Source organism: Galeopterus variegatus, unplaced genomic scaffold, assembly GCF_000696425.1.
Source record: "Galeopterus variegatus unplaced genomic scaffold, G_variegatus-3.0.2 Scaffold715, whole genome shotgun sequence".
Taxonomy (NCBI): Eukaryota; Metazoa; Chordata; class Mammalia; order Dermoptera; family Cynocephalidae; genus Galeopterus; species Galeopterus variegatus.
This window is the reverse complement of record NW_007726826.1, coordinates 115368-142569: the sequence shown is the minus strand read 5'-3', so window position 1 is coordinate 142569 and position 27202 is coordinate 115368. Positions and strand designations below refer to the sequence as shown.

At 50.9% G+C, this 27202-nt stretch overlaps 1 pseudogene; it reads left to right on the top strand.

Annotated features, from left to right (window-relative positions):
- LOC103589721 overlaps positions 1-26191 on the top strand; it is a 54545-nt pseudogene extending 28354 nt beyond the window's left edge.
- The last annotated feature ends 1011 nt before the right edge of the window (positions 26192-27202 follow it).

Sequence of the window (27202 nt, the reverse complement as noted above, 5' to 3'; positions counted from 1 at the left end):
TTTTTTTGTCCTTTTTGAGACTGGCCGCGCCTCGCTCAGCCAGTGAGCGGGAACCGGTCTGCATGTGGGATCCGAACCCTCGGGCGGGAACGCCGCCGCGCTTCCCAAGCGGCGCACTTATCCAGTGCGCCACCTGGCCGGCCCAGAAAATCCTCATTTCTAACCAGATACATTAAGTATCTGTTTTTTGTCCCCACCCCAAAGATGTACACAGCTGTCTGGCATTTGCAGACCAGCTCAGGCTGCTTAACTCCCACCAGCCTTCCCAGGGTCAGGCCTTTTTAGTGAACTTGGTTGTTTGTGCCACTGCTACCAGCCGCTTAGGTCTGTAGAGCCAACAAGAGACTTCTGGCAGGAAGGAGGGCGGCCTGTTTTTTTGGAAGGACACTGGAAGGGGAGAGGTTGGTTGAGCTAGGTTCAAAGATACACCAAGGGGCCGAGCCCGTGGCACACTCAGGAGAGTGCGGCGCTGGGAGTGCAGCAGCGCTCCCGCCGCGGGTTTGGATCCTATATAGGGATGACCGGTGCGCTCACAGCACTCACTGGCTGAGCGTGGTGCGGCCAGTCTCAAAAAGGACAAAAAAAAAAAAAAAAAAGTACACCAAGAATCCAGTCTGATGGAGGACAGTAGAAAGGGTTCCCCTCCTTTCTCCTGCAATCTGAAGAAGTGTGGTCAGGTCAGCAAAGGTGGAGTTCTGCGGGGGAAGCATTGGAATAAAGAGCAAGGCATTTTTTACTTGATTGATCGGCTTTGGTGGTAGGAGCAATAAGAAGGGGAAAATAAAATCACTGTCAATGACAGACCCTGTTGGGTGAGTTGACTACCCAACAGCCATTCTGTCTTCTTCTTTGCTTATATAACCCTGGGTTTGTTCCAATGGACTGGGCCCAGCACCATGAGATGAGTCATTGATCCAAGCCAATTACAGCAACTCAGTCTCCCTTGCGCAGTGATTGGACTAGGGGTGAATATGTGACCCAGTGTATGTCACTGGCCATATTTTCCTCTGTTTATATTTCAAGGCACCGTGGATACTAGGTTGAGAGAGAGAGAGAGAGAGAGAGAGAGAGAGAGAGAGAGTTAGTTCTTTCTCTTTGGAATGATGAATGTGATGCTTGGCGCGATGGCAACCCTATTGCAACCAGGAGGAAAACCCAAAGAAAATCACAGAGGCACTCAGAGTCCAGGCATTGCTGAACTGCTGAACCAACCCTGAAATTACTTCCATTTAGACCAGGGTTTCTCACCCTCAGCACTGCTGACATTTTGGAACAGACAATTCTTTGTTGTGGGGAGCTGACCTGTGCATTGTGGAATGGTTAGCAGCATGCCTGGCCTTCACCTGCTAGATGCTAGTAGCACCCACAGCCCAGTCATGGCAATAACAGAAAATGTCTCCAGACGTTGTCAAATGTTTCCCAGTGGGCAGAATCTCACCTAGCTGGAAATAGCTGCTCTAAAAATCTTGTTAAATTATATGATTATATGAGGATACCTCAAAAAGTTCATGGAAAGATTTGTATTATCTTTTAATTCTATGTCTTCATTTTTTTTTTTTTTTTTTTTTTTTTACCTGTAACATAGTTGATTGTACATATCTGTGGGGTACAGAGTTGAACGTCAATACCTGTGTGCAATACATGTGCTCAAATCAGGATAATTAGTATATTCAACATTATATCGTTTCTCATGTCCCTTTACCAATTCCTCCCTTCCTCCTCTTCCCCCTCTCCCTTTCCCACCTCTGGTATAACCTCAGTTCTGTTCTCTCCTTTTGAAAGTTTAATGTTTTACTGTGATTGTTGTTTCTATGTCTTGAGTTCTTAGTTCACTGCTGGTTGGGTGTTCTGGTACTTGCAGCCAAAGGCATCCTCACTGTTATTTCCAGATGCAGCATTTCTGAGGCCCTGTTCCTGAGTGCTTGCCATGGACTGTCTCATTTATCTCATCTAATTTGCTCAACAATCTTATGAGGTAGGTACTACTCAGAGGGGCAATTGCCCAAGGTCATTCAACAAATAAGTGGCAGAGCTGAGGTCAAGTTCAGGCCCATCCAACGGTAGAGGTCATACCCTTAACTGTTATGACCAATAACTTCTGTACCAGATCCATGGCCCCCAAACTGGGGTGCACAAGACAGTCCATTGGCGCATGAGAAGAAAACATTAGAAATTTTATTTACTCTTATTTTTGTCTAATAAATAAGAAATTAAGCCTAATTAATATTCAATAGACAGATTGTTAGGGTGCCCTCACTTTGCCAGACTCTACATGACACAAACCTACCCAAGGCATCTGAGGCTAGATGGGTCACCTCATAGGAGGTGGGCAGTGGTGTTCACCAGTGTGGATTTATTTTCAGACTCCTGAGGTCTACATAGGCCCAATGACATGGATTTGTGCATTATTCAGTATTAGCCAGTTATAACCATCAGGAGGTTTCTCACTGGGGGCTCCATTGGCATTTTGCATGGAAGTGTTCTTTAGTGTGCTGACTGTCCCATGCATTGCAGGACATTCATCATCTCTGATCAGTGCCCACTAAATTCCAGTTATGGACCCCAGTCATTGTGACAACCAAAAACAGGATGGGGGAGGGGAGATGGCATACATTTGGTATATCCCAAGCTCTGTGCCATCGTGTGCATGTGTGTGTGTATGTGTGTGTACAGGCACTATAGCTTCTGTAACGTCATCACAAGAACACATATGGACAGTCATGCACATCTCACCACCTTGGCCATTCCATTGGCTAGACGGGAGTCACCCATTGCTGCTGCAGAAGAAGGGACCACACAGGGCATCATACCAGGAGGGAGACTGAGGAGCCACCTTAACTGCCTGCACACCACAGGTGCCATCATCCTCTTCCCCAGGGGATATCACAGCCCACAGAAGTGGAGTCCTGTGCCCAAGGTCACACAGCACCAGAGAGGCAGAGCACAGATGCTCTCGTGGCCTGTTGGATCCAGAGCTGGTGTTACCTTCCTTGTCTGTCTGCGGGGCAGCAGGCGTGAGAGCCGGGCCATAGAGGAAGAACAGGTTTTCACGTGGGTGGGGAACGTCAATGCGGGTGGAGGGGCTTGGGGAATAAAGGCAGGGAGCTGAAGATGTGGGGAGCAGCAGGAAAAGGCAGCTGTGGTGGAAGGTGAGAACTGCAAGGGCAGGCCAAGGCCACAGGGGCCTTGAGTGCCTGGAGTCCAAGCTCTAAAATCACACACTGTCCTAGTCCTCAATCTGAAAGTGAAGACAGAATCACGTGTTGATTCATGCTGTCATTCATGTGTTCATTTATTCAAACAGATATTTGCTGAGCACTAACTATGTCCCACATGGGCTGTCACAGGGAACATAGCAACCTTCAAGCATCGTACGTTTCAGTGAGGCAGACTGTAAACACAGCACAGACCATTGGTCGGGTGGTGACAATGTGACGAAGAAACACAGCAGGTGGGGAGATGGAGGGCGGTGGTGGAGGGATGTCCCTTCATGTTCCTACTGGGCAGTTGGAGGGATCTTCTCTGACAAGGTGACATTTGAGTAGCTGGGGACAGGGCTAGGGCCATTAACCAGGATGGGGGAAACTTTTGTGGGAAAAGCAAATCTGGGAGTGGAGAGCTAAGAATTTGTGTTCTGATGTGTTACAGAAGTCTGCAGAAACGTGTCAAATGAAACCATTCTCCAACAAATCTCTCTGCTCTCCTCAGAGCCTTCGCAATGCTCTTCCTTCTGTCTGGAATGCTGTTTCTCCAAGTCATTCAGCAGGGCTCAGGTTCAGTGTGGCCTTCTCGGGGAGACCCCTCCATCCCGCCCCCGTCCCAGCCTCAGGTCTCCACTGTGCAGACCCTCAGACCTTCGTGTTCCCCTTGTAGTCTGTACAACAGAAATGAAGCAAGTAAGTTTGGGATGGTCTGTGTCTTGCTTGCCTGCCCCACTCTCCTTCTCAGGCCAAGAACCGAGCCTGTCTAGATGATCACTCTGTGGCCAATGCTTTATACGTTGTATATATTCAGGCTCATGGAATTAATGAATGACTGCTTCTGTTCATTCATTTGCTTTTTTGCCTAGCAGACACTGTCAGCCTCTGCCCGCATCCCCTTGGTCTTTACAACCAATGCACCCTACTTCCTGCTGCTGGTCCCTGCATCAGGTCCTCGGAGATGAGTTCTGCCATGCACATGGCAGGTAGGAAATATCAAGGAATAATGTCCCCTCCCTTCCCTGGAGCAACCCTCATCTGGAGGGAGTGTGGAAATAAATACTCCAGCTCCCTCATCCCCCAGATAGGGAAACTCCAAGCCAATATATCACACAGCTACACAGTTACCCAGAGTGTCCCAGTGCAATTAGGCTCCAGCTTCCCACAGTGGTTACTTGCTTGATGTCACCCTGCAGGGGCTGCCTGCTTTCCTTCCCCATGCCACTTCACCCTCTTCAGCTGGTGTTTCCTGCACCTCTCAAATAAACACCTTGCACTTGAATCCCTGTCTTGGGGCCTCCTTCTGAGGACATTCAGCAGAAGACGCTCAACAGTTATTTGCTGAGCACCAACTTGGGGCTGGATGCAGTTGTGGTCTCTGGAAACATGAAAGTAACCAGGTCCCCTCTTACCCTGTTTCCTCTAATTGGGGTGCACAGATCATAAACCAGCACATCAGGCAATCAACAAGAAATAAACCAGATAATGCTGATGTGTGAAGGAAATAAGCAAAGTGAAGATGTAGAAAATGTCTGAGGGGTGAAGTCCATCTCAGACACGGTGGTCAAGGAAGGTTTCTCCCAGATGGTGATATCTGACCTATAGCTAGAAGAAGCCAACCATGGGAAGCTCTGAAGGAAGGGGCTCCAGGCAGGGAGAATGGCTAGTGCAAAGGCCGGGGGGCCTGCATGGGGAGGGGCAGGAAGGAATGAGTGTGACAGAGCCCAGGTCAGAGCAAAACGGGTAGGAAATGAGGTCAGAGAGGCTGCAGGGGCCGCTACGAATAAATCAATGAATGAGCGAGAGAAGGAATGAATGAGCAGATGACCTGGATCTTTAGTAATTGGAGAGGGGGGAGCCTGGGACAGATCTATGCCAACCTCTGAAGGGAGAAGGGGAGTCCGCTGCCTAGAATGGCATCAGCAACCCATCAGAAAGGCTGTGGCCGGACCAGAAATGCTGCTTATTGCTGCAATAACCGTCTGGTGATCAGGAGGCGGAGGAAGGGACCCAGACAAGGTGAGCTGGGAGCGGAGCCTCACTGCCTGCCCTGCCAGGGCCGCAGAACCTGACAGCACCTGTCACCAGAAAATCACATGTAATTGTCCGGAGGGACAAAAATCTGGTTGGGGAAGTGCTTAAGGCCCTGCAGAGTGGGTGGGTGGCACCTGCCTGGCTGGCCTTGTCACACTCCTTGTAGCGGGAGGAGAGAACTCTCCTATGGGATGAGATATCCCTAGAGGCCCAGGCCAGCAGACCAGGGGCCTTGCCACTGCCAGATGCAGGCAAGGTCTCAGGAAGGGCTTGTCTGTTGAGTGAAACTACAAGTTGGTTCTCTGTATCCAGGGATTTCGCATTTGTGGATTCCATCAACCACTGACCAAAAATATTTGGAAAAAAATATAGTGCGTGTACTGAACATGTTCAAACTTATTTTTTTTGAAGTTATTCCTAAGACAATAGAGTATAACAACCATTTACCTAACATTTACTTTGTAATAGGTATTATAAGTAATCAAGAGATAAAATGTAGTGTGTGGGGCCGAGCCCGTGACGCACTCGGGAGAGTGCGGTGCTGGAAGTGCAGCAGCGCTCCCGCCGCGGGTTCGGATCCTATATAGGGATGACCGGTGTGCTCACAGAGCTCACTGGCTGAGCGCGGTGCGGCCGGTCTCAAAAAAGGACAAAAAAAAAATGTAGTGTGTGTAGTTTATATGCAAATACTGTGCCATTATGTATAAGTACTTATTTAAATCTGCAGATTATGGTATCTGCGGGAGGTCCTAGAACCAATGCCCTGCAGATACCGAGGGACAACTGGATTTGTGGATTTGTGGGAAAGCCTCCTGTCTCCCATGTGCCTGGGCCCACCACTGACAGCACACTTTTGGATTTTGAACACTCTTACCAGAATACACCTGTAAATACACAAATGTGTTACCCAGAGGAGAGAAGCACAATAATTCCGGCCAAAACCTTAGTGGACCCCATGAGGGGATGGGACACAAGACAGATACATTTTGATATGCTGAGGACGTGTCACTAATGTCGCCATGGACTTGTGGTTGCCAGATTAAAAATGCAATTCAAACTTACTTAAACAAGAAAGGAATTTATTGGTATTTTTTGTATTTTTAAAAATTGTTTGGCAAAATATACATGACAAAATTTTCCATTTTTAAGTGTACAATTCAGTGGCATTGAGTACATTTACAGTGTTGTGCAACCATCACCTCTATCCATTTTCAGAACAGTTTCATCATCCCCAGCAGAAACTCTGCTTGCATCAACACTAACTCCCTACCCTTCTAGGAACACACTGGGTTTTACAACTAAAAAGCCCAGGAAGGTGGGCAGGCTACAGGCCCAGATTGTCACAAGTGCTCAGATGACCTCACCTCTCAAGGCCGCCTCCCCTGGGTTGATTCTCAGATGGGATTTCCATCTGGGATGTCAACATGGCTACTGAGCTTCAGCCTGACACTCTTACAACACCAAGTCCAGAGGGAAAGAGAGGCTGACGCCTTTGAGGGTTGCTCAGACGAAAGCCATGGATTCGCTTGGATTGGCCAGTCTGTCTTGGCTGAAGTCATGTGATCCCCCTGAACTGATTGTGGTGGCCAGGGGCACTGGTTGCCTGATTGGCTTGAGGACTGCCTGTGGGGGAGAAGGTGGCTTCCAGGAGGAAAATCAGGGTTACGTTATCTGGTGAAGGCGTGCTGTGTGGTGAAAATGGCAGATGCCCACAACACCTGGTGCCTCAAGCCATCGTTCTGGAGTGAGCAGTGACAGCCAGGCCAGTGCGTGTCATCCAGAATTCTTGCCGCAGTGGAATGAACTAGGGTTGCTAAGCTAATTGAATGAAAGCCCAAAGCCATTCGAGGCCACCACGCAAAGAGGGCCTCTGTAAGTCTGAAGCCAGCACAAAGGAAAACAGAGCTGACAGATGGAGAGGGACCAGTCCTGATGACAACGTTTAGGTCATTGGATCCAGCCAAGCTTGAAGCTGGTTCTACCTCTGGATATTACAGTTATGTGAGCAAAAAATACTCTTTTTGGCTTAAGCCAGGCTGAGGTTTTATATTTTTATCACTTGCTACCCAAAGAGGATTAATGCTAGTTCATGACCGCAAATCAGTAAAGAGGCATGAAGCTAGATCATTTCTAAACTCCATTCTAAAAAACTTTGCTTCCAAAATTTGACAAGACTTTTATGTGACCTGAAGTATCTTGTCAAGCCAGTGAAATTTTTCTACAATTACTAACTCACTGTCCACCTTTGGTCACCTCCCCCACCTCCACTTCCTCCTCCTGGTCTGTCCTTCTGCCACACCCCAGGGAAGGAGGATTGGGAATTCTGGAGGCTGACAGTGGTGATTGCAGCAGGGGACTCTGAGAAGAGGACATGTGAGCACAGCCAGGGAAAGGTGAGGGAGGGAGCCGTGTGGATTTCCAGAGGAAGAGCGTTGTGAGGCAGAGAACAGCAAGTGCAAAGGTCCTGAGGCAGATGTGAGCTGCTGTGTTCAAAGAGCATCAAGGAGCCCAGCGTGGCTGGAGGAGAGAGAATGGAGGGCAGAGAGGTTCGAGATGAGGTTAGAGGGGACATGGGGGAGGGACAGACTGCATAGGGACGTGTATGGAAATATGCTTTGGGTAATATTGTTATTAATATTGCCATGACATTCAGATTTCACACATTCTTGACCACACACTCATATGCCCAAACTCCTGCAGGCCCATGTACGTTCATTTGCACCACACACCCTGGCTGTGTACATGCAAACACTCACGCTCACACGTGGACATGCTCACACCCATGTACTTCCTCACACTTGCACATTTGCGTCCAAACCTCTGCCTGGGCACACAAACACTTATATACTCACCCCCACTCTCTCTAACATGTACTCGTGCGTGCAGACACACACACGCACAGTCACAAACATACGTGCACACACTCACTCGCATCAGCCTACGTGTGCACACTTTCACTCATAGGTGGTCCCTGTCAGATCCTCCTCCTGTGGGCCTGACACGCTGCGCGCGCACACACACACACACACACACACACACACACACCAGGCATCCATGCACATCTCCAGACACAAACAGCCACATTCTCATTCATTCACCTCCATCTTCCCTGCCCCCCACCCCCAGTTTTGTTTTCTCATTGGGATTCGTCTGTCACGGGGGTCGAGAGAGACATTTGAAAATCATCCTGCTGGGACATGATTTCAGGGGAAGAGGGGGTGGGTGGGGAAGTTTATTAAATTTGGAAGGGCTGCTTCTCTGGGGAAACTTTCTGATGAAGAAGGAAAAAAGAACCCTCTGCCGATGCTGGAGAGCCGGGCTCAGAGCAGGGGGTTAGCGGGATCAGCTGAGATCATCTCGCTGCTTTCATTAACCTCACCAGGTTTATTTTTTCCCTCTCCTTCTTGACAAGTTTGCGGGAAACTGACAGCCACAGCTGCTGGCCGCCCACTCCTCCTCTGAAGCGAGTTCTTTGTGAAGCTCCCTAGAGGCCACAGTGGGGAGGAGATGTGGATTCTTGCCAGCTCTGCCTCTGTACTGGGGTGACTAGTGTCCCCCCAAATTCATGTCTACCTGGAGCCACAGAATGTGATCTTATTTGGAAATAGAATCTTTGCAGATATAATTACTTAAGGACCTTGAGATGAAGTTATCCTGGAGATAGGGTGGGCCCTAAATCCAATGACAGATATCCTTATAAGAAAGAGCAGAGGGACACAGAGGCACAGAAAAGCCATGTGAAGACAGAGGCAGAGGTTGGAGTGATGTAGCCACAAGCCAAGGACGGCTGGAAGCACCAGAAGCTGGAAGAGGCAAAGAACAGATTCTCCTGTAGAGTTTTTGGAAGGAGTGCACCCTTGCTGACACCCTGATCCAGGTCTCCAGCCTTCAGAACTGTGAAAGAAAAAGTTCCTGTTGTTTATGCCACCAGCTTGGTGGTAATTTGTTAGGGCAGCCCTAGGAAATGAATACCAACCCTACTGACTGTGTGGACTTGGGCAGGTCCCTGGCTCTGCTGGCCCTCAATTTGCTCACCTGTAAAATGGGAGCTCTTGGACATTGATTTATTCAACAAAGGTGCGTTGGCATCTCCTATGTGCCTGGCACTGGGCATACCACAGGAAGCCAAGTAGACAGAAATCCTTACCCCATGAAGCTGACATTCCAGAAGGTGGAGGCAGATAATAAACACAAAACTAAGTACAATACCTGGTATGTCACGATGTACCAGATAAAGAAAGGCCTTGCTGAGAAGGTGACATATGAACCAAGACAGGGAAGAGGTCAAGTATGGCCCAGGCAGAGGGCCTAGCAAATGTACAGGCCCTGGAGGAAGAGTGTGCCTGGTGTGGGCAAGGAACAGTAGTGAGAGTGGAACAGAGTGAGAGAAGGGGAGAGCAGGTAAATGGTTTCTAAGTCCTCTTCCAGGGCTAGATTTCTAGAAGTCTCTGATTCCATCTGGCTGACATAGCCCAACCTGGATTGTGTACATCATGGTAAATCTACACAAATCATGGGGCATTTACAAGGTTGGCATCTCTCAGGGAGGGAGGCCTGGACAGCACATACTTGCCACCCCCACAAACTGCAATTCCAGCATCTGGGCAATAATGGGGGAGGGGAGAGAAGGGGCAGTGTGGAGTCTGACTACTGGGGTTGGAACACACCTAAGACTCAGACACGCATTAGCCTGTGATGCTCAATTCCTCTCCTTTCCCCAAAGCTAATTGTCCTCTTCTGGCTTCTTTCCCTTCAGAGCCATGCCTGAAGATCAATTGCAAGTATTTAATTTCTCGTGGATTCCAGAGTGCCCTGAGGCTGCTTTGTATGAAGGCAAGGACATTGGATATGGCCTCAAGGGGGCCTGGGTCCAAATTCCCAACTGGGAAGGCTGGGGTTCAACTCTCAGCTCTCCCGCTTGCTAGCCACGTGACCCTGGGCTAGCACTTCACCTCTCTGTGCCTCAGTTGCCTCCTCTGTTAAGGGGGTAGTGATGTACGTAACCTCCTGTCTGGGCTTGTTGTGAGGCTCAAATAGGGCTCTGTGCCTATCAGCAGGGGTTACTGTTGTTGCCTTCATTGCCTTTGGACCCTCTGCAGTGGTCATTCCTTTGAGCTCACAGCCATGTGGGTGCCAGGACGAAAGACCGAAGTGCTTCCGGACATGCCCCCAGCTCTTGGGCCCTTTGTGACTTAGTGGAGCAGATCAGATGTAGCTGCATCATCAGAGTGGCCCAGCCACCTGCTCTTGACTCCAGGGACAGGGGTGGTGTGGGGGACAGGGTGGGGTGGGGACTGCGACACTTAAGGTGGGGGTGAAGCCCAAGGGCACAAGCCTGATCTGAGAGATTATTTTTTAAAAAGCTCACCTGGATCATTTAAATATTTTTACCTTAAGAATGTAGCAGCTGTTTAATAACTACTGACTGAGCCCCTCCTAAGTGCCAGGCCCTGTTCTAAGTGCTGGAGGTATAGCACTGAAAGGGACAAAGTTCCCTCGTGGCTCATAAAGTCGAATGAGAGAGACATGGAAAAATAAACGAATAAGCAGACAATGAAATACACAATCTAATAGCAGTGAGTGAGACATGCTGCGGAGGGAGGGGTGTGAAACGTGAAACAAGGAGAGAGAGGAGGGGACGGATGGGGGGCAAGGCAGCTCTCTAGGCCAGATGGTCAGGGGAGACATCCCTGGGGCATGACCTGAGAACAACGGGATGGGGAGGTGTTTAAGGAAAGGGCCCTCCAGGCTCTGGAACCAGCACCTGCAAAGGCTGGGAGGCAGGACATTCCTGCCGGGTTGGAGGAACGTGAGCTGGCAGTGTGGCTGGAGCCCAGAGGGTGACAGGGGTGCGGTAGGAAATGAGGTCTGAGAGAGAGGCGGGGGCTCAGGTGTTTAAGTGTTACGTGCAATTTTGAAATTTTGAATAGGAATCTTCAAAAAATGTGTCCACAGAACCATTTCTGGGCTTGCCTTTCCAACTTCCAATGTGTGCCATCCTTTCTGGTCTCTGTCACTTCTCTGCAAGCCCCTTCCATCCTAACACCCCCTTCCCCCCCAGCTCCTCCCACAATTGCCTCTGAAGCTCTGGCTTGCTTCGGCAAAGACTCAGGCCTCCTGCTTGGCCTGGCTGGAAGGGAGTCACCCCCAGCTCTGATTCCCAGTGAAATCATGTCCACCTGGGCTGGGTGTTTCCTTTGGTTGGATAAATAAACTCAATAGAAGGGGACTGCAGAGACCACTGATAGCAGAGATTGATGGGGTCTGGTGAAGCAGAGCAGGCCGGGGTGATGGGGTACCCCAAACCCTCCCATATAGAGACAAATTAGGGCAAGGAAGGTGGCTCTTTGGGTTCCAAAGCTGCCACATGTCTTCCCCAGGGCCTGCCTCTTTCCCTCAGGTCACCTGGACACCAAGACAGGGGGGCATCTGGAGCCCAGTAGGATGGCATCAGCCCACATGGAGATGTTTTGACTGGACCTTTGGATGGGATTTCTTATATATTAACAGTGTTTGTTTTCCAATAAAGACTCTTAAGTCAAGATTGCTGCTCTGGCCCCTTTTGAGGCAGGAGACAGGAGATGTTTTGACTGGACCTTTGGATGGGATTTCTTATATATTAACAGTGTTTGTTTTCCAGTAAAGACTCTTAAGTCAAGATTGCTGCTCTGGCCCCTTTTGAGGCAGGAGACAAGCCAGAAAGCCTGCCTCCCTGACCCAGGGGTCCTTGTGTTTCCCTGTGGGGGCAATGGAAGCTTCCAGACATGGTATATCACCTGTAGGTGGTCAGAAGCCGAGGTTGAGCCCAACCCTCTCATGATACATGCAGGCAGGTCAAAATTGCAGTCTACACTCCACATAAAGAAATATGTAGTTTCCCTGATTTTTCTATAGTAATAATATTCATAATAGCAGCCAGCACATATCGTGTTCAGAGATGTTGTCTGACTGGGAACTGGGGTGAGGGTGGATGGAGTGGAGATGCTCCATAGGGCAAGTGGGCAGAAAGGCTCGAGTTTATGTAGAGCCCTGAAGGTCACAGCAAAGACCTTGGACTTGATTCTCATTGTAGATGGGAAGCACGGAGAGGGTCAGGAGTAGAGGAGTGATGCAGCTGATCTACCCTTATAAAAGATTATTCTGAGGGCCGGCCCGTGACTCACTTGGGAGAACGTGGTGCTGACAACACCAAGTCAAGGGTTAAGATCCCCTTACCGGTCATCTTTTAGGAAAAAAAAAAAGAAGACTCTCCTTTCTGGCCTTGAAGAAGAAAACTGCCATCTCGTGAGAAGGTCTGTGGAAGCAGCCTCCTAGCTAGGCCCTGAGGGCAGCCCCCTCAGAGCTGAGGCAGCCCCCAGCCAACAATCAGCAAGAAAGCACAACCCCAGGCCCAGATGAGACGCAGCCCCAGCCAACACCTGGATTACAGCATTGGGGTACCCTGAGCAAAGAACCTACTACCTTAATTGTGGCCAGACTCCCCAAACTGGGACATACGAAGTGAGTGCTGTTAGAAGCCACTACATTGGTGGTAATATGTGACACAGCACAGAAAAAAAAACCCGCTGACCTATCACCCCATCCTGCAAAGTGGACCTTGCCCCCACCCTGCCCACGAGAACACCAGGACTTACTGCAGCTTTGCTCACGGGAGGGCCCTGGTGACTCACGCGCAGTGAATGAATGAATTAGGAAATTCAGTGCCCAGGCTCAAGGGTTTTCTAGATGTGTGGGGATTGTTGGTAGCTGCCTGGAGCTCCTCTACCCCTCCCACACTGCTGGCCCTGTCCTCCCTGGGCTAGGCACATGTCCAGAGGCTGTGGTGACCCTCCGGGAGGGAGCAGCCCCACCCCGAGTCAATTCCCAGCACACTGCATGCAGGCAGGGTTGGAGGGTTCTGCTGGGATCGACCCATGGGTTTGTTTCTGCTGCTGTCCTCTGGGCCATCCAGGTTGCATGCCTGCACATCATCCGAGGCAGCCTGGCTGCTGGGGTTTGGGAATCAGTCTTGGAAGCTGCCGGTGCCATGATTTCTGCTCTGGGAGCACGTATGTGTGCAATGTGTCTGCACATGTGTGTGTGTGTCTGTGTGTGCACAGGCTGTGAGGTGGCCTCTCTACTCCTGTTTCATTCACTTCTCAACAGCTTTCCAGATCAGTCCCAAAGGACAGCCAAACAAGAAAAGAATCCAACCTGCTTCTCTTTCCCGGTTTCCTGACAGCTCAGACAGCTGTGGTCCCCCATAAGCAAACCTGCAGCTCGAGAGTTACAGATGGCCTTTTACCAGGGCCTCTCAGCAGCCCAGTGGGCTCAGGCAGGACCATGAGCCCATTTAATAGATGAGCAAACAGAGACTCAGATAAAAAGCAGGATTTGGAGCAGTGTTGGCACAGTCGTGGAGAAATCAGAACCTCATGCCCTGCTGGCAGGAGTGTAAAATGGCACAGCAGCACTATTCATCACAGCCAAAATGTGGCTGCCCAAGCGTCCACCCACAGATAAACGGATAAACACAACATGGTCCATCCACACACTGGGATATTCTTCAACCACAGAAAAGAAGGAAATTCTGACACACTACAACATGATGAACCTTGGGGACATTGTGCTCAGTGAAATAAGCCAGACATACAAGGACAAACACTGTGTGATTCCACTCATAAGAGGTCCCTAGAGTCGTCAGATCCACAGAGACAGAAAGTAGAATGGGAGGTGCCAGGGACTGGGGAGGGGGCTGGGGAGTGAGTGTTAATGGGGACAGAGTTTCAGCTTCGGAAGATGAGAAAGTTCTGGAGATGATGGTGGTGAGGGCTGCACAACCATGTGAATGTTCTTAATGCTGCTGAGCTGTGCACTCAAACATGGTTATGATGGTAAATATTATGTTACGTATATTTTACCACTATTTAAGTTTTCCTTAATTTTTTTAAAAGTGAGAAAGAGAGAGAGAAAGGAAAGGCCCAGTCCCCGATCTCAACACCCTGGCTTCCGTCATCCCCGTCCTGGTGTGTCTGTGTGCTGTCGGCCTTGTTGTTGAATTGAAGGGCGTGATGGCTGCAGGTGCAGCAGAGACCCCCAGGAGATGATGGGAGGACCCCCATGGAGGAGAGGCCAGGGTGGGTTTCACCCAGACTCCACACAGCACAGGGGTGATAGGATCCCAGCCAGACACAGGCCCCCAATGTAAGAACAGAGCATGTCCTGTCTCAGGGCACCACAGTCCCTTGTAACAGCTGGTCTCCAGCACCCACAGCTGTCATGCTTATGCACTGCTTTTCTGGCCTCTTCCAGGCCTTGTTTAATTTGCTCCGTCGCACAAAACTCTGTGGGCCAATATCAACCCCACATTTAGATGGTTCTCTGCAGAGAATGCAGAAGGGACTTGTCCGAGCACACACAGCTGTGCAGGGACAGAGCACAGTCCAGATCTTACATCTTCCTGTGGCTTCCCTCTGACTAGCCCCGCCTCCTCCATCAGGGCATAAACATGACAATGGACAGGGGCTCAGAACTGTGATCTGCCAGGCATCGCTTAAATGAGAGAAGCCCTGTGCTCATGTCCCAACCCAACCCTCTCCAAAAACTTTGCACTTACTGTGTGGAGATCTCGTTCTTTTTCTCAGCTACATAATAGTCCACTGAATGGCATGAGTCAGGAGTAAGTGTTTCGGGCCTTGCTGGATTGTGTTGGCTCAGACAGAATGAACTTTCTAAATGTAGTTGCTATTGCCAAATTGGGTGACCACCAGCAAGAGTTGTAGCAGCAGAAATGGCCAGAACAGGCAAATCTATAGAGACAGAAAGTAGATTCGTGGTGGCCAGGGGCTAGGGAAGGGGTTGGGAAATAACTGCTGATGGGGACAGAGCTTCCTTTGGGGTGATGAGCATGTTCTGGAATTAATAGCAGTGATAGTTGCACGGCTCTGTGAAGAAACTAAAAACCATTTAAATGGGTGAAGTGTTTGGTACGGGACAGAGCTTCCTTTGGGGTGATGAGCATGTTCTGGAATTAATAGCAGTGATAGTTGCACAGCTCTGTGAAGAAACTAAAAACCATTTAAATGGGTGAAGTGTTTGGTATGCAAATTATGTCTCAATAAAGCTGTTTATAGAACTCACCCACAGTGTAGGTAAGAAAGTACTGGTTTTCTGTGTCCATGTCAGTGCATTCTGAGGGTTTGAGCTGTTGTTCATTATGTGACAGTTGCCTGGGATAGGTAATGACATCAGCACTGGAGACATTCAAGAGGAGGAGACCGGGAAGGACACAGGTAAAATGCTCGCCAGCCGATACCACCCCACTCCTCTAGGGAGGGTGGGCTGGGGGCAGCCAAGGGCCACATGGAGGTGACCTGCCAACGTCCTGCCCGTTTCATGAGTCCCTCTTAGGAAGGACCCAACTCTAGTGGCCATCTCCTCCTGGAAGCATCTCACATCTGCCTTTTGGCTCTGATGCCCTGGCTCAGAGAGGGGGCAACTGGAGGCCACCTAGGTACATCATTTGGACTTCCCAAAACAACAGGCTTTGAGCAAATAGTGGGTTGACTAGCGTCCCCCCCAAATTCCCATCCACCTGGAACCTCAGCACATTACCTTATTTGGAAATAAGGTCTTTGCAGGTGTAATCAAGGTTCAGGTGGGATGAAACCCTATGAGATTAGGGTGGGCCCTAACTCCAATGAGATTGTCCTCATAAGAGACAGGAAAGGACGCACAGAGAAGGCCATGTGAGGACAGAGGCAGAGACTGGAGGGAAGTGGCTACAAGCCAAGGATGCCTGGAGCCCGCAGAAGCTGGAAGGGGTAGGAAGGACCCTCCCCTGGAGCCTTGGGAGGGAGTGTGGCTATACGGAGAGGTGAAAGACCCAGAGCAGCCAACATAGTGTCACAGGGGAGCAAAATCAGAGGACTGACTTGCCCCAACTTCAGGACTTACTGTGACACTACAGTCACCAAGACAGCACAGTATTGGTGGAAGAACAGACAGATAGGTCAATGGAACAGGATAGGGAGCCCAGAAATAGACCCACATAAATACAGACGATTGGTCTTTGATGAAGCAGAAGCAATACAATGGAGAAAGGAGAGTCTTTCCAACAAACGCTGCTGGGACAACTGGACATCCATGTGCAAAAATAAATCAATCCAGAGGGCGGGCGGCCCTGCCCACACTTGATCTTCTGGTAACCAGAGCTGGGACGGGATCAATTTCTGTTGTCTTAAGCCACCAGTTTGTGGTCCCTTCTTAAGGCAGCCACAGGAGACACACACAGAGCACTTCCCACATGCTGAGCCTTACAAACACCCGGAGGCCTGGACCCAACTTTGAGGTGCCCATGTGTGAGAGAGGGGACTCTCCACTCTGGGCTCCACTGGGTGGGACTGGAGAGCTCCCCCAGAGCTTGGACCCAGAAGGGGGACCCCCATGTCCTGGCACATGTGGGCTGATGGTGCTGGTGATGACCCTGCAGAAGTTGCCCTGCGAGTCCTCAGACACCCAGGATTCTTCTGCCTTGCTGTGTGTGGTCTTGAGTTACACACTTGCCTCCTGGCCCAGTGTGGTTGCTCAGGCCCAGCCATCGCATACGCATCCCAGCCAGCAGGAGGGGGATCGTACCCAGCTGTCTTTTATGGAATGCTCCTGGAAGCTGCCTATGACTCCACCACTTCCATCTTGCTGGGTGGAACTTGGTCAGATGGCAATATGTTACACAAGAGTGACTCAGTGTAGTGGATTGAATTATGTCTCCCCAAAACTCATTGAAGTTTGAATTATATCCCCCATGTTTTATGTATTATAAACTCAGCCCCCACTGTGACTGTTAAGAGGGTGGGAAATCCTATTATGGTAATTGAAAGATGGAGCCTTGAAGAGGTGATTGGATCGTAGGACCGCGCAGTAGTGAATGGATTAAAAATGGTGGTGAGGGGCGTGGTTCTGAGGGCTTTACAAAAAGAGAAGTGTCCATCTCTCTCTCTCTGTTCTTTGCTTCTACCATCTTGCAATGTGAGACCCCTGGGCCACTGTTACCACCACCAGATGGACTTTGGACTTCCCAGCCTCAGAAACTGTAAGCAATAAATTTCATTTTCTTTATAAATCACCCAGTTTCAGGCATTTTGTTATAAGCAACATAAAAATGGACTAATACACTCAGAAAAGTAATTTTTACTCAGGTAACCAGGTGCTCACTGAAGAGTGGGGGTCTATAAAGACTGAACTCAGAGAGAGTGGTTTGGGGATAACTAGCAATCTCCGGTGAGCACAGTACTTTATGTGTGGTTTGCATATATCAATTTAACTTCAGAAGTGCTCCCTGAGCATCTACGATGACCCAGGCACTGTCCAGCTGGGCACTGGAGTGGCCCCCTGGAGTTCTCCATCTCCACGCCACCCTCCCACTGCCCGAGGCAGCCGCTTCTGCATCTCCTCCAATCTGGTTTGGGTTTGCAGAGACACATTTCTTAAAAAAATGTTCTGCACTGGCCGTGTTGCCTGACGCATAACACGGACAGTGAACAACTCTATTCCACCAGCCTGCTGCTTGGATCCTCGATAGGCAGTCACCCCAGCACATCGGTGGTCGATGCTGGTGCTCTCAGACCCAGCATCACGGAGTATTGAAGCTGCGATGGTCTAAGGGGCACCCAGCCTGGTTTGCCTGACGCATAACACGGACAGTGAACAACTCTATTCCACCAGCCTGCTGCTTGGATCCTTGATAGGCAGTCACCCCAGCACATCGGTGGTCGATGCTAGTGCTCTCAGACCCAGCATCACGGAGTATTGAAGCTGCGATGGTCTAAGGGGCACCCAGCCTGGCCCCTCATTTCACACTCCCTGGGAGGTACCAGGCGGCCCCTGCCAGCCCCTCTGCCTCCCACCACCAGCCTCAGGGCCAGCACTGGAGCAGGGGCCAGCAGCTCCAGCCACATGGCACCAGGCATTGTCAGCACCACGCTCACCCAGTGAGCGAACCGGCCATCCCTATATGGGATCCGAACCCGTGGCCCTGGTGCTATCAGCACCGCACTCTCCCGAGTGAACCACAGGCCGGCCCTGGCACCAGGCATTGTCTGGGAGGAGGTACCTGATGCCTGATCCTGTCCCCTAGTCCCTGGTGACCCGTCCCAATTCTGCAGACACATGTTTCTGAGCCCTGCTTGAGGCAAACCTTGGGTTCGGATTTGTGTCCTCTGGGCCCTCCTCCTCCCCCTCCTGCACCTGCATGGCTGAACCTTAGAAGGGCAAGTTCTTCTGAACAGGCAGGTACACGTAACTGTTGCCCTGGTGGTCGACAGGCTGAAGTGATTAACAATAAAAGTGAAAATCTGATCATGCTCATGCTTGTGGGAGGGTCGAGATTCTCTATTAATGCTGTTCTCACTCACCTTCCTCAGGGGCAGGAAGGGCTTAGGCTACAGCGAGAGGGGCTGGGGACTAGCTGGCCCTGGCACACCTGAGGGGTTGTCACAGAGGGGCTCGGGCTTCTCACTTCAGCCTGCTGGGAGGCGGGTGCTAACCCCTGCTCCACACAGCCTCCCTCCTTCCATCGCCTGCCAGAGAAGGGACTCGGGAGTGGGTGGAGAGACACCCTGTATGAGGCCTCCCATGTCATGTCGGGGCACAGACCCCACTGGGGCCTGAGTGGTGCTGACTCTGTGAAGGACAGAGCAGCCCACTGGGCGGTGTGGGGTCCCCAGGGCTGCTGTCCTTGATGCACAGGACCTCGCGTCTGTGCTCTCCCTGGAGGACTCAGACCAGGTACAGATGAGATGAGAGGTACAGATGGGGTAGTGGAAAAGCTCCTGAAATAAAAAGACAAAGGGAGCAACCCCACCACCACCCCTCACCCCTTAGGGATCCAGAATGATCCCCCTTCCCACCCACTCTCAGGGGAAACTGAGTCTGGGGAAGGAGTCTGACTCAAGGTCACAACTAGGCAGATGTTTGGCACAAGGCAGGGTGCAGTCAGAGCTGTCACCATGCTGGTTTGAGCCATCCTTTAATGCGTGGGGGCACCTGGTAAATTTGTTTGTTGAGGAGATTGTGCCTGTTGTGATCCAGAATGTGGCAGTGGCAGTGTTGCCTGATATGGCAGAAGCTCTTTTCCCCACATGCTTCTTACCATATGTGTCAACCCAGCGGGGCAGGGCTTTCCACGTGTGGCACCCAGACCTTCACATCAGAGTCCCCTGTGGTGCTCATGGACATGCAGGTCCCAGGGCTCCAGCCCCACCAGGATCAGGGAGGGCCCTGGACTTCACAGTTTAACCAAATCCTGATGACTCGTGCAGACGCTCGCTGGTGAGCAGCTGCTCCAGGGGACAGAACCTTCCGCCCACTCACAGCAGAGCCTGCGTTGCTGTGGCCTGTGGCTTGTGCCAATGCTGTAGGCCTCCTGACCCCTGGAATTTGGAGATCTGCTTCGTTGGATGGCTGCAGTATTTAGCAGTTCAGATCTGGCATAAAGAAGCCCTGTAAGGATCGCCGCCTAGAGGAAACATGATTCAGGAGGAGCACGTGGAGGCAGGGCAGGGAAGGGTCCCGCACGGGTCACCCCTCTCTTTTCTAGCAGACACCAACCCTTGCAGGGCTGGCGGGCAGGACCCTGGCTGTGAACCCAGGATGGGGGTGGCGGTGGTCGGCAGAGCCTCCAGCAGGAGAGATGCGGGTCAGCACAATGGACTGTGCTGCTGACCCCGCAGCGCTCTGTGTGTGGCACTGCTCCTGGATGCTGGACCCTGTGCCTGAAAAACACAGGTGAAAAGTCTTGTGCAGATCAAATCGCAGGTCCTAGGTGAATTATTGAGCAGATGGCATGGTCCCCGCCACGTTCACACCGGTGGCTGATGAAACCCTAGGAAGAGTGTAACTAGGAGATAAACCACCCCGGCTCCTTAGACTCCTTTCTCTTGCCAAATGACATGCCTCACCCTTAGAGAATGATTTTCCTCCCAAGGAGGCTGTGTTTGTCTCAGACTTCCCTGACGGTTCCCACTTTAACTTTAATGCAGAAGATTGTACCAATCCTCACGTGACCACTACCACCAACCACAAGCACGATGCCCTCCTGGGTGAAAGGACTCATGCTTTGTAAAGGACTTTTCCTTAACCAAGCTCTACAGAGGCACGGTCAACCCCTCCCTCCCCCTCTTCCTTCCTTCTGCAGGTTTCTGTCGTGCACCTACTGTGTGCGAGTTGGCATTATGGAGTGGAGAGACCCGGCTCCTGGTGCTAGTTGGCCCCACGGCACTGGCAGAGACAGACAGGCAAGAGGTCAGCAGGACTGTCGTGGGGGAGTGTGCCTTGAGTGAGCCTGAAGTGAGCAGGAGGATTATAGGGGAGGAAGCTGAGCCAGGATAGAATGTCTTTCCCACTCAGGGAGCTGTGAGCAGCTCAGTGCGGCTGGAGCCCGGGAGAAGCCTGGGTTGGAGGCAGCAAAGGGTAGAAAGGCCGCAGAGGCCAGAGCAGGCGAGGCTCTCTCCACCCTGCCAAGGCGTTTGGCTTTTCCTCCATAGGAGCCCCTACAGTCTAGGAGGAGTGTCAGTAAGATGACCGCCTGGAAAGAAAGGCCTGGCATGAATCAGGCCTGTGCCTGAACTAGTGGAGAGAGGTTTGCAAACACAGTGCAGTCGTGGATCAGCTCTCCCACGCCCCTTCACCCCCATCTGAAGAGAGGTACAGGTGTCCTGGACAGGTCTACTGAGGGGACCAGGGGCTGCTCTCCTACCCTAGGACCGAGGCGGAGGCAGTGGGACTGAGGGGGCCCAGCCACCACATTCATTTTAAAACAATCGACAGGGAAAATATTTGCCACAACTTGACATAGAAATATTCAATACATTCCTACCTGAAGAAAGCACAAAATTAACCTTAAAAAAAAACCCAAATAGAAAAGAGGACAAAGGACATGCATAAACAAATAATAGCTTAAATAATATATAGAAGCACAAGAAATGTAAAATAAGAAATAACACAAATCAGCTCACATGAAAAATGTTTAACACTATCAATGATCAACGTAAAAGTCACTTATGCAACGAGAGGTGACCCTTTCCACGTATCAAATTGGCAGATACTTTAGAACCAAACACTCAGCTCTGAGAAGCACTGAGAAAACCATTGTGAGGTGGGCCCTGCTCCACAATGCTGGTGCATGGAAATTGGAAACTTCTAGAAAGCCACTTGGGAAATTAAAACAAAAAGCCACAACCATTTCTTGTTCTGTGATTCTACTTTCAGGGATCTGTCTTACAGGATTAATAAATGAGGCAGTGAAGATGTGTGTACAATGCACAGTGTCATCTGTGCTTTTCCTAAACGGGAGGCAGTGCCCATCTGCGAGGTCACGGCATGTGGCCTAAGGTGAACTCCTGTGCGATGCTCTGAGGATGCACTCAGAGGATTTGAAATGAGATGGGAAAACAACCACGATACTATAAATTCAGTACAGATATCAAGTCTAACACAAAAGCAAGAAAAACATACTTAAAGTTCAGTACAAAGTGCAGGCTGGCTCAAGAGATTGAGCAGAGCTTGCTGAAAATACGTTTGATACAAAGTACAGTACACACCCCTCAGCCAGCAAAGTGCAGGTGGCCTCCAGGAAAGTGAGCAGCAACCCCACCTTCAGCTTGGATTTGGCTTTTATAGTTTCTTTATCTAATAAATATTCAATTAAAGGGATGGCTCCTGGTTATGTAACGTTTCATCTTACATGTGCTTAATCAGTCTCTTCCTGGAGCATGTTCATGGATCAGATCCTATCACAGGCACCAGGCACATGTGAGAATGTTCTGTGCTCTCTACTGAGCATGCCCAGCCACTGGATTTGCCTAAGCCAGTCCCCTTGTGGTCTCATTTTCCTCTTGTTGGTGCTGAAAATAGGTCTAACTGGGAACAGTAACTTTCCTCGAGGTGATAGCCCAGAGGAGGGGGCCTGAGACCTCAGGGAGTGACTGGAAACCCAGAGGTATGTCCTGAAATCTGAGCAGCCTCCCTGCTCTGCTGGGTGCCTCGAATTCTGTGACAACCACCATGAAGGGTCACACAGGAGCTGCATGGGCACTAAGCAAGAGCCCCGTCCATTTCCCCAAGGGGTACCCCTCCCTGGGGTGGGTGGTGCCAGCAATCACAGCTGTCATTGTGACTCCACCCTTCCCTGTGTCCTGGCTACACCCCCATTAATTTCCTCTTTCTCATCCACCAATGGGCTGTGAGCATTGAGGCCACACCCACTTCAGTGTTGCTTAGCACCATCCGTTCCCACTGGCTGCTCAGTTTCACATCTGCAGCTGTTAGCTGAAGGAAGCAATTCCCCAGTTCTTGGAGGATGGTGATGAGGCCCCCCTTTACTTTTCCCTGCCCTGAGATGTTGGAGGAAACGAGAAAGAGGAAGTTGACTGTAACCAAGAATAAGGTATAGCGTGTTGGGTCACAGGCCTCAGACCCAGCCCGAGGCCCATCTGATTGTGGGACGGGCAGGACTTGGTGTCACTTTTGAGGCACACAGGGCTTGCCCCTCTAACCCTATTGACTCGCCTTCGCCAAAGTCTTCTCAGCCATCCCTGTCCACTCAGCCATTCCTGCCCTTGCCAGCTGTCCTCTGTCATTATCTCCTGGAGCCAGGCCTTTGAACTGATGACCCAGTCCCCTAAGTGTTTTCACCCTCCTTCCGTTTTCTGTGGCTGTGGCATAAATTTCCATTTGAAATTTGTGGACTAGGGGAACCAGGACTGAGAGGTTTCTGGTTCCCTTCCTCCCTTGAAGCTGTACACACAAAGACAGACCACAAGCTTGGCTCTCACTGGATCCTGCTGCAGGAAGCACAAGATGATGTTGATAACACCAAGGTCCAGGGTTCAATCCCTGTATTGGTGACCACCAAAAAAAAATAAAAAGTACATGGTAAGAGCTGCTCGGGAGGGGAGGGATGATGTGGGAGAGAGACCTTGAGAAGTGGGCACAAAGGGGCTACAGGAGGAGGGCCTGGTCCAGGTCAGGCAGGAAAGAGACTTTTGCCAGTTGATGGGGAAGAAAAGATGTCAGAGGTCTTAGCCATTGAGGAGGACAGAGCATCTCCATGTTTGCTCTCATCTCTTCTAGCCCACATCATACATCAGTGGGGAGGCCTTTGTGACATCACTGGGGAGGCCTTTGTGATATCAGTTTACATGAAGGAGCTGGAGGTAAGTGCCCTGCAGGCCAGCCTCTTGACCCCCTCCCATGGTGGGGGCCCTGCTGCCAGCTAAGACAGCCTCTACCCCCACCCCTAATGATTGCTCTCTCTACCTCTTCATCCAGACCTCTTCTAACTCCTCCTGTCTGCATGTGCCTAGAGCCAGTGCCTAGGTCTGGCAGTAGCCCGGGACTCCAGCTATGTAGAAAACAAACACCGAAGGAGCATGATCCAGGAATTGGTAAGAGTCCAGTAGGATCCCCTGATTCTGCGATGCCAATCCTGGGCTCTAATTTCCTCTTGGGGCTCTGAAGAAAAGGGCTGGGGGCCCCTGATGCCAAAGGAGAATGGGGTGCTGAGGGGCCTAGGCCTCAGTGGGAGGGACCCAGACCGTGCAGCATGGATCTTTCTGTTGCTGCCCTGTCTGCCCACTCTCTCTTCTCCAAACACCCTTGCTTGAGTCCTTGCCACACGTGCCCTGGGCTGTCCCCCTGCTGGAAACATTAGGCTGATTGTTGTCAGAAGCCCTGTGTTCCCACCCTGACTTAGTTCCTGCTTTGCTTTGTCTTTGGTTTTGGACAAGTCACCTCTCCTGCCTGAGCTTGAGTGTCCTGAGATAGAGGGTGTCAAAGGTCCCTTTCAGCTCTAAGAATGAAAGATTTCTAGGCACACTTGAAACATCGAGGAGACAGGGATCTTGCCTGTCCTTTTCATTCCTAGATCCCTAATATTAAGAACAGTCCAAGTCTCGTAGTGTGTGGTTTGTGGTGAATATATGGGCCCTTGTAAATCACAAGCTGGGAGAAAGGTAGTCTTTCCTTTTTCAGCCTCCATTTCTAGAGGTTTCTGTGGCTGTCTTTTAAAGAGAATCCAGATTCAGACATTCAGCTCTGTAGCTGTGAGTGAAAACCATCAAAGACCCAAATTCTCTTTTCTTGGGAGTTTGAGAAGAGTTTTTCAATTTGCATCCCCATAGGGTGTGAGAGCTTTTCCTTGAAAATCCATTCCTGTCCCCTGCCCACCACTCTGCTCTGGAGAATGGAGCTGAGGGGGACAACCTCAGTCACTTTCCTGTGATTCTCCACACAGAAAAAACAGCACCAGGAAACTCTGGATCAAGTGGAAAGAAGAACATGATTTCTTTGTTCACTCATTCCATGGCTGGTGGTTTTGGGGAAAGACTCAGACGGAGAGGCCACAGGCTTGTCTTGCCCACTCCCAACCTGGAGAAGGCTCACCCCCTGCACCCCACCCTCAGCCCCACAAGGTCCCTGAGAATCTGGTCTCACTGGTGGACCTGTCCTGGGCCATTGGTGGCCTTCCTGGGACCTGTCCCTTGCTTTTGCATCTCTGCCTCCCCGGTGAGAGATGTTTCTTTCCTCTTCCTATAGCAGGAGAGTAAGTGTCAGCAGGTGAACTCCCTGCAGGAACAACTGCAGGTGAGTGGACTGTATGACACCCCTCATGTCCTTTGGAGAACCTTCCTTTCCCTCTCTCAGAACCTGTTTGGCTTTTCTCCCAAAGGTTCAGATTCAGACCACTGATGTCTTAATGTCCAAAAAGCACAGAGAGAGCCCTGGCCGATGCTCACCATGTGGTCTGGCAGAAAGCAGGTGTGAATCTGGGGACCCTTCCTCCCTCAACCTGGTGCCTTGGCAGGCCTTCGGGGGAGTCCTTTGTGCTTCACCTTGACCTCTGTCATTCCAGGGGAGTGTGAATATCTGGCAAGCTGCCTGTGCTCACATGACTGCAGATAAAAGAGCTGCTGTGGAGTCTGACCACTGTCTCCACACAACAGAAGGAGGCCGAGAGGGTGAGTCCAGCCACCTGCCCTTACGCTTGTGCCTCCACCACCGGGGGAAAAATGGCCTTAGGGAATTAGATAGACCTGGATGTTCACATCCCAGCTGTAAGTGATGTTAGCACTTAACCTCTCATACTTGGTATTTCATCTACAAAATGAACATAATAATAGTAACTCCCTCCTATGGTGGTTGTAAGGATTCAATGCTTTGTTAGCATGGTGCCTGGTGACAGTGCTCAATACAGAGTCAAATGATGGTGATGACAGTCATAACAATGGCAACATGACCTGATATCCCTGGGCCTCTGTCAGCCAGGTGCAAATCTCTTTCCCTGCCTCTTCCACCCTTGCTGAGTTCTTAGTAAAACCAACTGAGAACATGGGCTTGGAAATGCCTTGAAAAAGATGCCAAGTATGATTCAGGGGGAGGAAATGTGACTGTCAAATGGTTGCTGTAGGTGTTGGTGTTATTGTGCCCCGAATACATCTTTTCTCTGCTGAATCCTGACTTCGCCTTTCTGCATTTGCAGTCCTACCACGACTTGAAGAAAGAGCGAGATGTTCTCCACCTGCACTTGGAGGACAACAAGTAGGAGGCGGAAGGTGGATGGCAGGACAGGGGGGCCTCTGAGTGAGTGATGTGGTGGGAGGTGGGAGGGTACAGGTGAGCATGATGAGGTGGGCACACAGGTTTCAACATGTGCAGAGCCAAGCTCTGGCCCTAGCTGTGCTAGTGACTCATGTGTGGCCTCAGGTAATTCATGTCCACTCTCTGGACTGGCACTTGTGACTCTTGGTTCCTGTGGTCCCCTTCCCATGCCATGGTCCCCTGGTTGTGTGGCAAAGTCAGCGTGTTGATCACCAAAGTGGTCCTTCTGTTCCTCATTCTTTCCATTCTCCACCATCTCTGGCCATAGGAACAACGATGAGGACCACAAGTGTCACCAGTCCAAACGGAAGGGGAAGCTTTGAGTCCTTGTGATGGAGAAGGTGGCCTTGCAACTCCAGCTAAAGAAGCTCAAGACATCCGAGCTCTTGCCACAACACGTGAGTGGCTGCAGCACAGGGTTTTGGTTTTATGGAGGTGGGGTAGAGAGGGAGGTGGCAGCCTGTCTGTTCTGCAGCTGCTCCCTCCATACCTCACACTTCTGTGCTCTGGGCAGGTGCATGCTTAGAGGCAGGAGCAGGGCCTGCATCAGGTCCAGGAGGCTGCTTGGATGATGTAAGCAGGTGGACAGGTAAGCTGGGGCTGGTGTGGCCCGGGAGCAGGTGGGGAGAAGAGAAAGAGGTGTGTGCCAGTAGATGGCAAGTCTGCTCATCTGGGCCTCAGTGTCCCTGTCTGCAAAGAGGGGTGGGGGGCCCATTGTCAGCCACCCACAGTTGTCTTGAGCACAAGAATGTGAAGAATTCTATTTGAAAGTGGTTTGAATGATTGGCCATCATCTGGGCATGAGGAATGATTAGACATTAAGCCATGGTCTGGGGTGAGGCTGAATTAGGAGCTGTGGGTCAAGAAGAGGGTTTTGTGCAACTTCAGAAGCCAGAATCCCTTATCATCCGATTCCTTTCTCAGCTGACCCTCCACCCCCAGAGCCTCCAGGAGGGCCCAGTGAGGAAGAATGGCAGCTGCAGGTGGAGGCTGAGCAGCTGCAGAAGCAGCTGGAGAGCCTGGCAGGTCAGCTCCAGGCTCAGGTAAAGGACAACGAGGGTCGGAGCCATCTGAACCGGGAGCAAGAGGAACAGCTGCTGGAGCTGGGGCAGCTGCTGGGCTCTGAGGCAAGCAGCACAGGCAGGTGCTGGAGGACATGCAGTGCCACCATGCCACCACTAGCTGCCTGCTGTCCCAGGCCCGTGAGCTCCAGGAGCAGCTGGCTGAGCTGTAGACTGGCTTTATCAGGCTGGTCTGCCCTCCACACTCACCTCCTGGGCCTTTGTTTCCCCACCTGTAAACTGGGGTGCTGGAGACCTCACATGAAATGGTAC